The following is an 8103-nucleotide window of genomic DNA, read 5'->3' as shown; positions in this document are numbered from 1 at the left end:
TTCTATAATGCCGCAAGCCCAAGATTCTTACCAGGATTTGTCATTTGAATCCCGACATTCTCTTACATCCCTTATGGTCTGACAACATAATTCTTACATATCTTAAAGGCTTATTAGAGTGAAGAATAGTACTTTCAACATGTTTTATTCTCACTCACATGTATCCTACGAAAATTTCGAGGAGGTTGTCCAACATAGAATTGCTTCAAGCTAAGGACGTTTAACTTTAGAGTTCCTATGATTGAACAACGCCGAAAAGGAAGGTGCACCTTGTTGGTATATATATGTAGTAATTTTTTTTTTAAATCTTTCTTAACTTTATTTTCATGTTCTTAGAATCCCTCTCCTTCAGATGTGATATTGGTTCATTCATGTCTCTCTCCCAAACTCGGGACGTTACGAATTTGATATATTGGTCTCTTCATTTCAATTTTTGTTATGATTATTAATAGTAATTTGAAATTTCACTATTCATAATTTTCAATTTGTTTAGAGTGTGCCAAGTTAGCAAAGTTTATATATTGATTAAAACTAAAAATATTCATAAGTGATTGACCATATCTTCGACGATTCTAGCGGAAACAATTAAAATAGCCATGAAGACATATTCAAAATAGACTATCAGTAGGTTCTGATTTTGTTGTCCAAACACAATTTGGACAATTGTTTATTTGAAATTGATTTTGTTACACAGTAATTTAGATTTGGTGCACTTTTGATTTTGTCATATGAAATCGTAAATATTTTTGTGGTTTGTTATATGTTTGTAAATTAACTTAGAAAAATAAAATTGTGGTCAAAGTCACCATTATGATCTAATCATAATATAAATCGAAAAGATTATCCATAGTTAATCACCATTAAAAAGAAAAAGGAAAAATAGTGATGGTTAATTGTTATTCATGATTGTTTTAAAGTTTGGTTGGCTTATTTTATTAAAGTCAAAATTAGACCATAAATTTCTTAAGGTTAATATTTGTTTAGATTTGATGGTTATGTTGAGTTAATATTTATTAATAAATATATGGTTAATATTTAATAATAAAGATCAAGAGATTAGTTGTGGTCTTTACTATTTTTTCTCTCAAGTTCGTTAATATTTATTAATAAAAGGAATGTTGTTGGCTTTGGTGATTTTGACCAAAAGAAAAAGTATGGCGTTGCTTTAAGAGTCGTGTGGTTTACTTATGTTTATGGAAGACATAAGTTGTGCATACTTGCAACAAATTAAATATTGAGAGAGTTTTTACGAAGTACCCTTTTGTGTGGTATGTGATGTTGATTATCCCGTTATTGTCATTTTGAAGTACTTAATTGTTTGGAAATATCAAAGATCTATTCAAGTTAGGGGAGCCTAAACATTGATGAGACGGAAGGGTGAAACATGAAGCATATGGTTTAAGGGGAGCCTAGATCGAATTCCTTGTTCAAGCATCAAATGGTTTAGGGCCTAAAACGCTTATCTTGTAAAAGTCACATAATTCAAAATAGTTTATTTTTTATAAGTTATGTACTTGTGATCCTCTTCAATAATTTTTATAAATGATCTTTTCAATCGGGCTAAAAGCCCCTCAAGAGTAAATGCTCCGTCATCAAACTGAAACTGGGTTAACAATATCTGATTAACTCACATGTTAACTTAAGATATCAAGTTAATAAAATCTTGGTTTTTTCAATAAATTTAAGCAATCATTTTTAGATAATAATAGTATGAAATCATCTTCTACTTTTATTGTCTTTCCTAGTATTTGACGAAATTAAGTTTAATCTAAAAATTGAATTTGATTCCTTTATCGTCAAGGTTCATATGTATCTAAGTATGAACCATTAATTAAAGATTTAAACAACCATATAACTTTCATTTTTGTTTGAGAAGGTTAGTTAATGGTAGAAATTAATTAATTATTTTTGTGTGGGGAAAAGACTCATTTTCCCAATGCAAAATTGATTCTTATATGTTTTTTAGTTTGATATTCCAATGTAGAATAAGTCTTGTTTGTTCATTTTAAAATACCATGATGTGCAACACCGTTTTGGAAACAAATATCAGGAAACTTGATTTGTGAACAATTCAATTTTTGTTATCTATTTTTTCCTTTTTTTTAATACTAGTTCGAAAATAGCTAATTAAGGGTTGATTCGTAATTTCTGGTTAACATTAACTCATCGTCTATAAATATAAAAAGAGATAATCAAGTATACTAAATAAAGTATCATTTTGATAAAAATAGCAAAACGTATAATTACTCTAAATAACAGCAAAACGAATGGATATTATGTGTACCAAACTTTTTTAAAATACTAAAATGCCCATATTGTCCATGCAATGTAATTGATTCAACATTTTCATTTATGAGAGCTTGAATATGTATTTGAGTAGGATTTCAACTGAGAATATGTCTACCGCAACAGTCTTTATAAGCTTTTGTGTAGTGGTTCCCAAAATCTCTAGCAGAATCTGTATCGAGAGAGACTATTGCAACGAGTTTAACAACCACTGGAATCAACTTCCAAAACTGTTGCAATAGCTGCCTAAATTTTGTTTTCATGTGCGCAGTTTGGTATTCACAGCCTTCTTATGACAACCGTTGCTATTGGATTATAATATAGCAACCACAGTTCTCCAAATAATGTAGTCATGGTTTATGGTTGTTGCAATAGTTGGCAAATGTCAATTAGTCACGGTTTATGATTGTTGGGCAAATGTCAATCAGTACTTTTCTTTGCTGCGACAATTGTAATAATCTCCTACTAGTCTTGTCAACAATTTATATATGAAGGTCCAAGTTCTTGATTACCACTTGCATGCAATACTTGTAGCAATACAACATACTAGTTTTCTTTATATAGCAACAACTTTATAGCCTATTTGGCAACAATTTTATTTTTGTAGCTATTATTTAAATCAATTTTCTTTCACATTTGTTTTAAAATAATTGATTCATATTTTAAAAAAATATTTGAAAATCTAACCGTTTTTATTATGTATAGGAACTTAACAAACTAAATGATACAATATTAGAAATAAAATAAAAGTAAGAAGATGTAACGTACATTCTGTAGAATAAAAATTTAAAAGAAGTAATGCGAATCAAAATAATGATTGAAAAATAATGGGCTGAAGTATCAAACACTATTAAGCATGAACAAAATACCAAATGCATCTTGTGATAGATGTGTTTTCTTGTAGTGGTTCGAGCAACAACACAAAATAAAGTTACATGTAATTCAGATATATATTACCAATTGACTTTTTGTTTTATTTTATATTTCCTTCTCATGGGATTAAAAACAAGAATCAGGTAAAACACCAGGATCAGGAGCAATGAGAGTCGTCAGCCCTTGTAATGTTTAGAATCATTGGAGTTGCTTTGAGAGCTCTAACACAAAAACATTAATACCCATCAATAAAACCTTCATTTTTTTTTCTTTGAATAACATGTTGTGATTGAGAAATAAATAGAAATATTTGTAGACATACCATTCATGAGGAGATTGGTATTGAGAAGCTAAATGGCCAAGATAATAAGCACACATATCAGTATTAATAACGCCAGGATCCAATGTTACAATCGTCATTCCATTTGGTACCTCCTTTGCAATCGATTTGCTCAAACCTTCAATCGCCCATTTTGAATTGCAATAAACCGAAGCCTGCATAATAGGTGCAACCAAATATAGCAATTATTTTGAAAGTAATACTACATATAGCAAGATATGAAAAAAAAATAATACATAAATTTTTTTGAAAAATGTATAAAATGTCAAAGGAATTTTTTAAAAAATAAAACAAACCCATAAAATATTTACATGTACAAAAAAATTTTGAAAAAGAAAAAAACTCACATGTCCACAACGTGAAATTCCAAAAATACCTCACCCAACATCCGATTAGTTGGCCACGTCATGAGCATGAGTAGTTTTCTTCTAAACGATGGTTTAGATCATGATATATGATCATGTAGTTCATTTTAAACGATGAAAAAAAGAACTTCAAATTCGGACGATTGGATAATAAACATTAAACTTGGTGTGAAAGCTTTAGACATAACTAATCGCAAATAACAAGAAGAAACGAAAAACTACATAGCTCGTTCCACAATATTTAAAACCAATAAGTACATATACGAAATTTATGGAAAAAAAATAATCCGACTTCATGGTCTTTTCTTATTTTGTTATAAGAATCGTAAATATTTAAAAGTTTTGTTACTTTTGTATAAATTAACCAAATATTAAATTAAAGTTTCATTGATATATATAGATACAAACTCTATCAATCAAGGACTTGACTGTGAAACCTATCGATTATCAATCCATTGAAGAAGTCTTTTATTGGTAGGCTCATATCAACATTCGATGATATGCAGAGAATATCATTAGATTATTAATACTCAGCTACACGAGCAAAACATTATTTATTTTTATATATGTAAATGAAAGTGGGAAAAAAAATGATGTGGTGAAAAAATGGTCTAGAAAATAGGTCTAAAAAAGTGACGAATAAATGGATGAAGCTTTTAGAACAATAATGGTCTCTATTTGGTGTTAATAGAAATGAGGTTTAAATTCTATTTTGATCTCTAAACTATCTCTGAACTTAAAAACGTATTTTTTAATCTCTAAATGTTTAAAAAGAGCTTACTTTAATTTCTAAAATCAGGATTTCATTGATTCTTAGACGAAATGATGAGGTCGTTTGTATATTTGGATGACTAAACTCTAAATTCAACATATTACTTCAATTGATAAATAACCGACCAATCTTATTAATTTGATCTGTAAATCTTTTATGCCAACACAAAAACATCATCAACCCAATTGAATCAAATAAAGCCGAAAAACTAATTTTGTTTCTTTTTTCTCCAAAATTGAACTCTCTCACATCTCATTCCCAACTCCCCCACCCTTTATTTTTGTTTTTATTTCTTTTTCAAATTAGAATCTTGAAACAAATTATAGAAACATTGAGTATAAAAAGAAAAAAAAAAGATTAGAACTGGCATTCAAGTGTTAACACATTCATGGAAATGTGAAATAAATTAAAAAAAATAAAATAAGAACAACCCATATAGAAAATAAACTCAACAAAACTTGTAGATAATTCTCATATGAATCAAGTTACTTTATATATATGATATATCTATGACCTAAATATCTAAATGTAGAAGTCACCACATTATTCTGTTAAAGAGTTAATGAAATTTTATAAATGACAGATACTAAAGTAAGCTTTTTAAAAAAATTCAATGACAAACAGACATTTATAATGTTGGAATTTATATTGTAAAACTTGTAGTTTGTAATCATATTCTAATCAATAAAGTCATTATTGAAAATTTGAATACTATAATCTGAAATCCAATAAACTAAGGTCCCAAGGTTATTTTTAAGTAAACTTGAACTTTATGTAGAGACGTAAACATGAATCAAGTTTAAGTATATACTCAAAATAGTCTATAGTATACTCAGCTTCTTTACCTTAACAATTAGGGTAATTTTATGATTCATTTTCTGTCATGCATGTCTATTATCTATCATCTAATAACTACATTCTACATTGTACATTACCATTAATATTGGTTTAAGGGTAATTATAATGGATAGCAATTTTTAGAATAATTATTAAGCATGTAGCAATATTTAAAAAGAATTTACAAATATAGCAAAGTCTATCGGTGATAGACTTCTATCGTTGATAGACTCTTATGGTCTATCAATGATAAAAGTATCATTGATAGATTTTGAAAATTTTTACTATATTTGCAATTTTTGAAAAATATTGCGATATATATACTTAATTATTTTGAATATAATTACTATATTTGCAACTATCCTTTGATTTAATCTCCATTTATGAAAAACTACTAAAATTTAATGAAATTCTTTATACAGTGACAAAATTAGTTTTTGGGTTTATAATTATACTAAAAGTTAAAAATTTAAAAATTACGTAATACATTACAAATTTTGGAAGTATAAGAATTAAATTGTTTCGATCGAAAGTAAAGAGAATAAATTGTTACATACTAAATATTAAAAGGCTAAAGCTTCATTTATTGACTATTTGCTTTTCTATTTTGGGTTTTTCAAAACTGAATTTATAAATACTTTTTCTACTTTTAAATTTCTTTATGCTGTTTATTTCATACATTTAAAAAAATGAAGCCTAGATTTCATAAACTGAAGAAAAGAGTAGTTCAGAAATGTTTGTTCCTGTTTTTGAAATTTAACCATTTAACTTTTTCTACTCTAGAGAGATTGAAATATTTGCAAAATTTGAGAGAAAGTATCTTAACTTTTAAACTAATTAATGGGTCTAAATTATCACAAATTTAAAAAGAAAAGGAACAAATAGTTATAAGTTGAAAAATAATTAATTAAACAAAAGTATAAGGATGAAGGGTGATTTTAATTCTTTTTTTTTCTTTTTTCCTATTTATAGTATAGTAAATGAGTCTTTTACGTTAAAGAATGCCTAATTGAAAATTCATTAGAATAAATAACACATTGGTTTTAATGTAAGTAAGGCTAAAAAAGGGCAAAACATACAGTGACCCACAACGATGGACAAAAAGTTGATGGACATTAATAGAAAATTTTGATTAAATTAAAATTTGGTTAATAATAGTATAGTAGTATATATATATATACACACACACACATACCTTGGGAGCTCCAATTCTTCCATAGAGAGAAGACTATTAACAATAATTCCTTTATTCTTCGGAAGCATGAGAGGAATGAAGTGACGCAACACATTTGCTACCCCTTTTATGTTTATGTCTATCACATCATTCAACATTTCACTACCAATCTCCCAGAACTTCAATGTGTCATGAAACACACCCGCATTATTTACTGTCAAAATTCATTCAAACACTCACATTAATTTAATTTCACTAAATTAAATCCCAGTAAAAGAAAACAAACTTAAAGAAAACTTTTTATATAAATATATATACCAATGATGTCAATCGAACCAAATTTCTTCTCAACCGTGTGTGCCATTTCTCGAATGCTATCATTTGATTTCTACAAAATAAAAATTGTAAACATTATATATGAAATCAACTTTTAGAGAAAGCCAGTAAAGTAGACCGTTAGAGAAATCGACACATAAGGATTTTATATAGTTCATTAATAGGATGTGTTAACTACATCCCTGGATGTATTAGTTTTCATTGTAAAGAAAAATAAGACCTCCATCTAAACTCTAGAAAGCTGAAAACAAATTCATTTCAAACCTTATACCAAAAACACATTAAAGAAAGAAAAATTAAAAGTTAGAGTTACCACATCAAGGTTGAAGAGCAAATGGTTTCGTGGGGAAGCATTGGAGAGCTGAAGTCGAAGTGAATCCAATTTGATTTTGTCACGATCACAACCAATGATTGTATGGCCAAGTTTTGCAAATTCCAATGCCAAAGCTCGTCCTAACCCTCTGCTCACTCCACTTATTACAATTGTTTTTGTGGTTTCTGCTTCCATTATCATGTCTCCAACTTCATTCCTTTCTTCTAATTCTTGATCATCGTTTGATGATTTAGTTTTAGCCATCAAACTATCACAAAATTAAACAATTGTTCATATATGATTTAATTTGTATATAAATCAAAATTGTGTTAATAACTCACACCACTTCTATATATATAATGTGTAGAAGAGTTGGAGAGAGAGAACAACGGACAACAACTCTTCTCTTCTAGTGGTGGAGCTCGTCCTTCAAAAAATTCTTAAAAAAATTTATAATATCATACTACTCATATTCCACTTAAATTATACACTCCAACCTATTAGTTTTTAAATAAGGTCAACTTCTCACCATTAAAAAATCAACAACCAAACATGAATAGAAAAACAGTAAGGTAATAAAAAATTGAGGTACATATACATATTTATGTAGTCCATTAACAATGTGTTGGCGAGACAAAAAAGAACATAAACATAAAAAATATGAATACAACTTAGATCGTTTGGTGCATTACAAATTAATAATAATTATGACTACTTCATTGAAGAGCGTTAATTTCTTTGTTTTCCTCTAGGAATTTTTTTTTTTTTTACAAGGAGTTTTCTGTTAACACGACTAAGTCAGTAGCA

At 28.0% G+C, this 8103-nt stretch overlaps 1 pseudogene; it reads right to left on the bottom strand.

Annotated features, from left to right (window-relative positions):
- Positions 1 to 3136: 3136 nt before the first annotated feature.
- Positions 3137 to 7757, bottom strand: LOC103501570 (NADPH-dependent pterin aldehyde reductase-like; annotated as a pseudogene).
- Positions 7758 to 8103: the final 346 nt, after the last annotated feature.

Source organism: Cucumis melo, chromosome 2 (genome assembly GCF_025177605.1).
Source record: "Cucumis melo cultivar AY chromosome 2, USDA_Cmelo_AY_1.0, whole genome shotgun sequence".
NCBI lineage: Eukaryota > Viridiplantae > Streptophyta > Magnoliopsida > Cucurbitales > Cucurbitaceae > Cucumis > Cucumis melo.
This window is presented reverse-complemented; position numbering and strand designations above follow the sequence as displayed.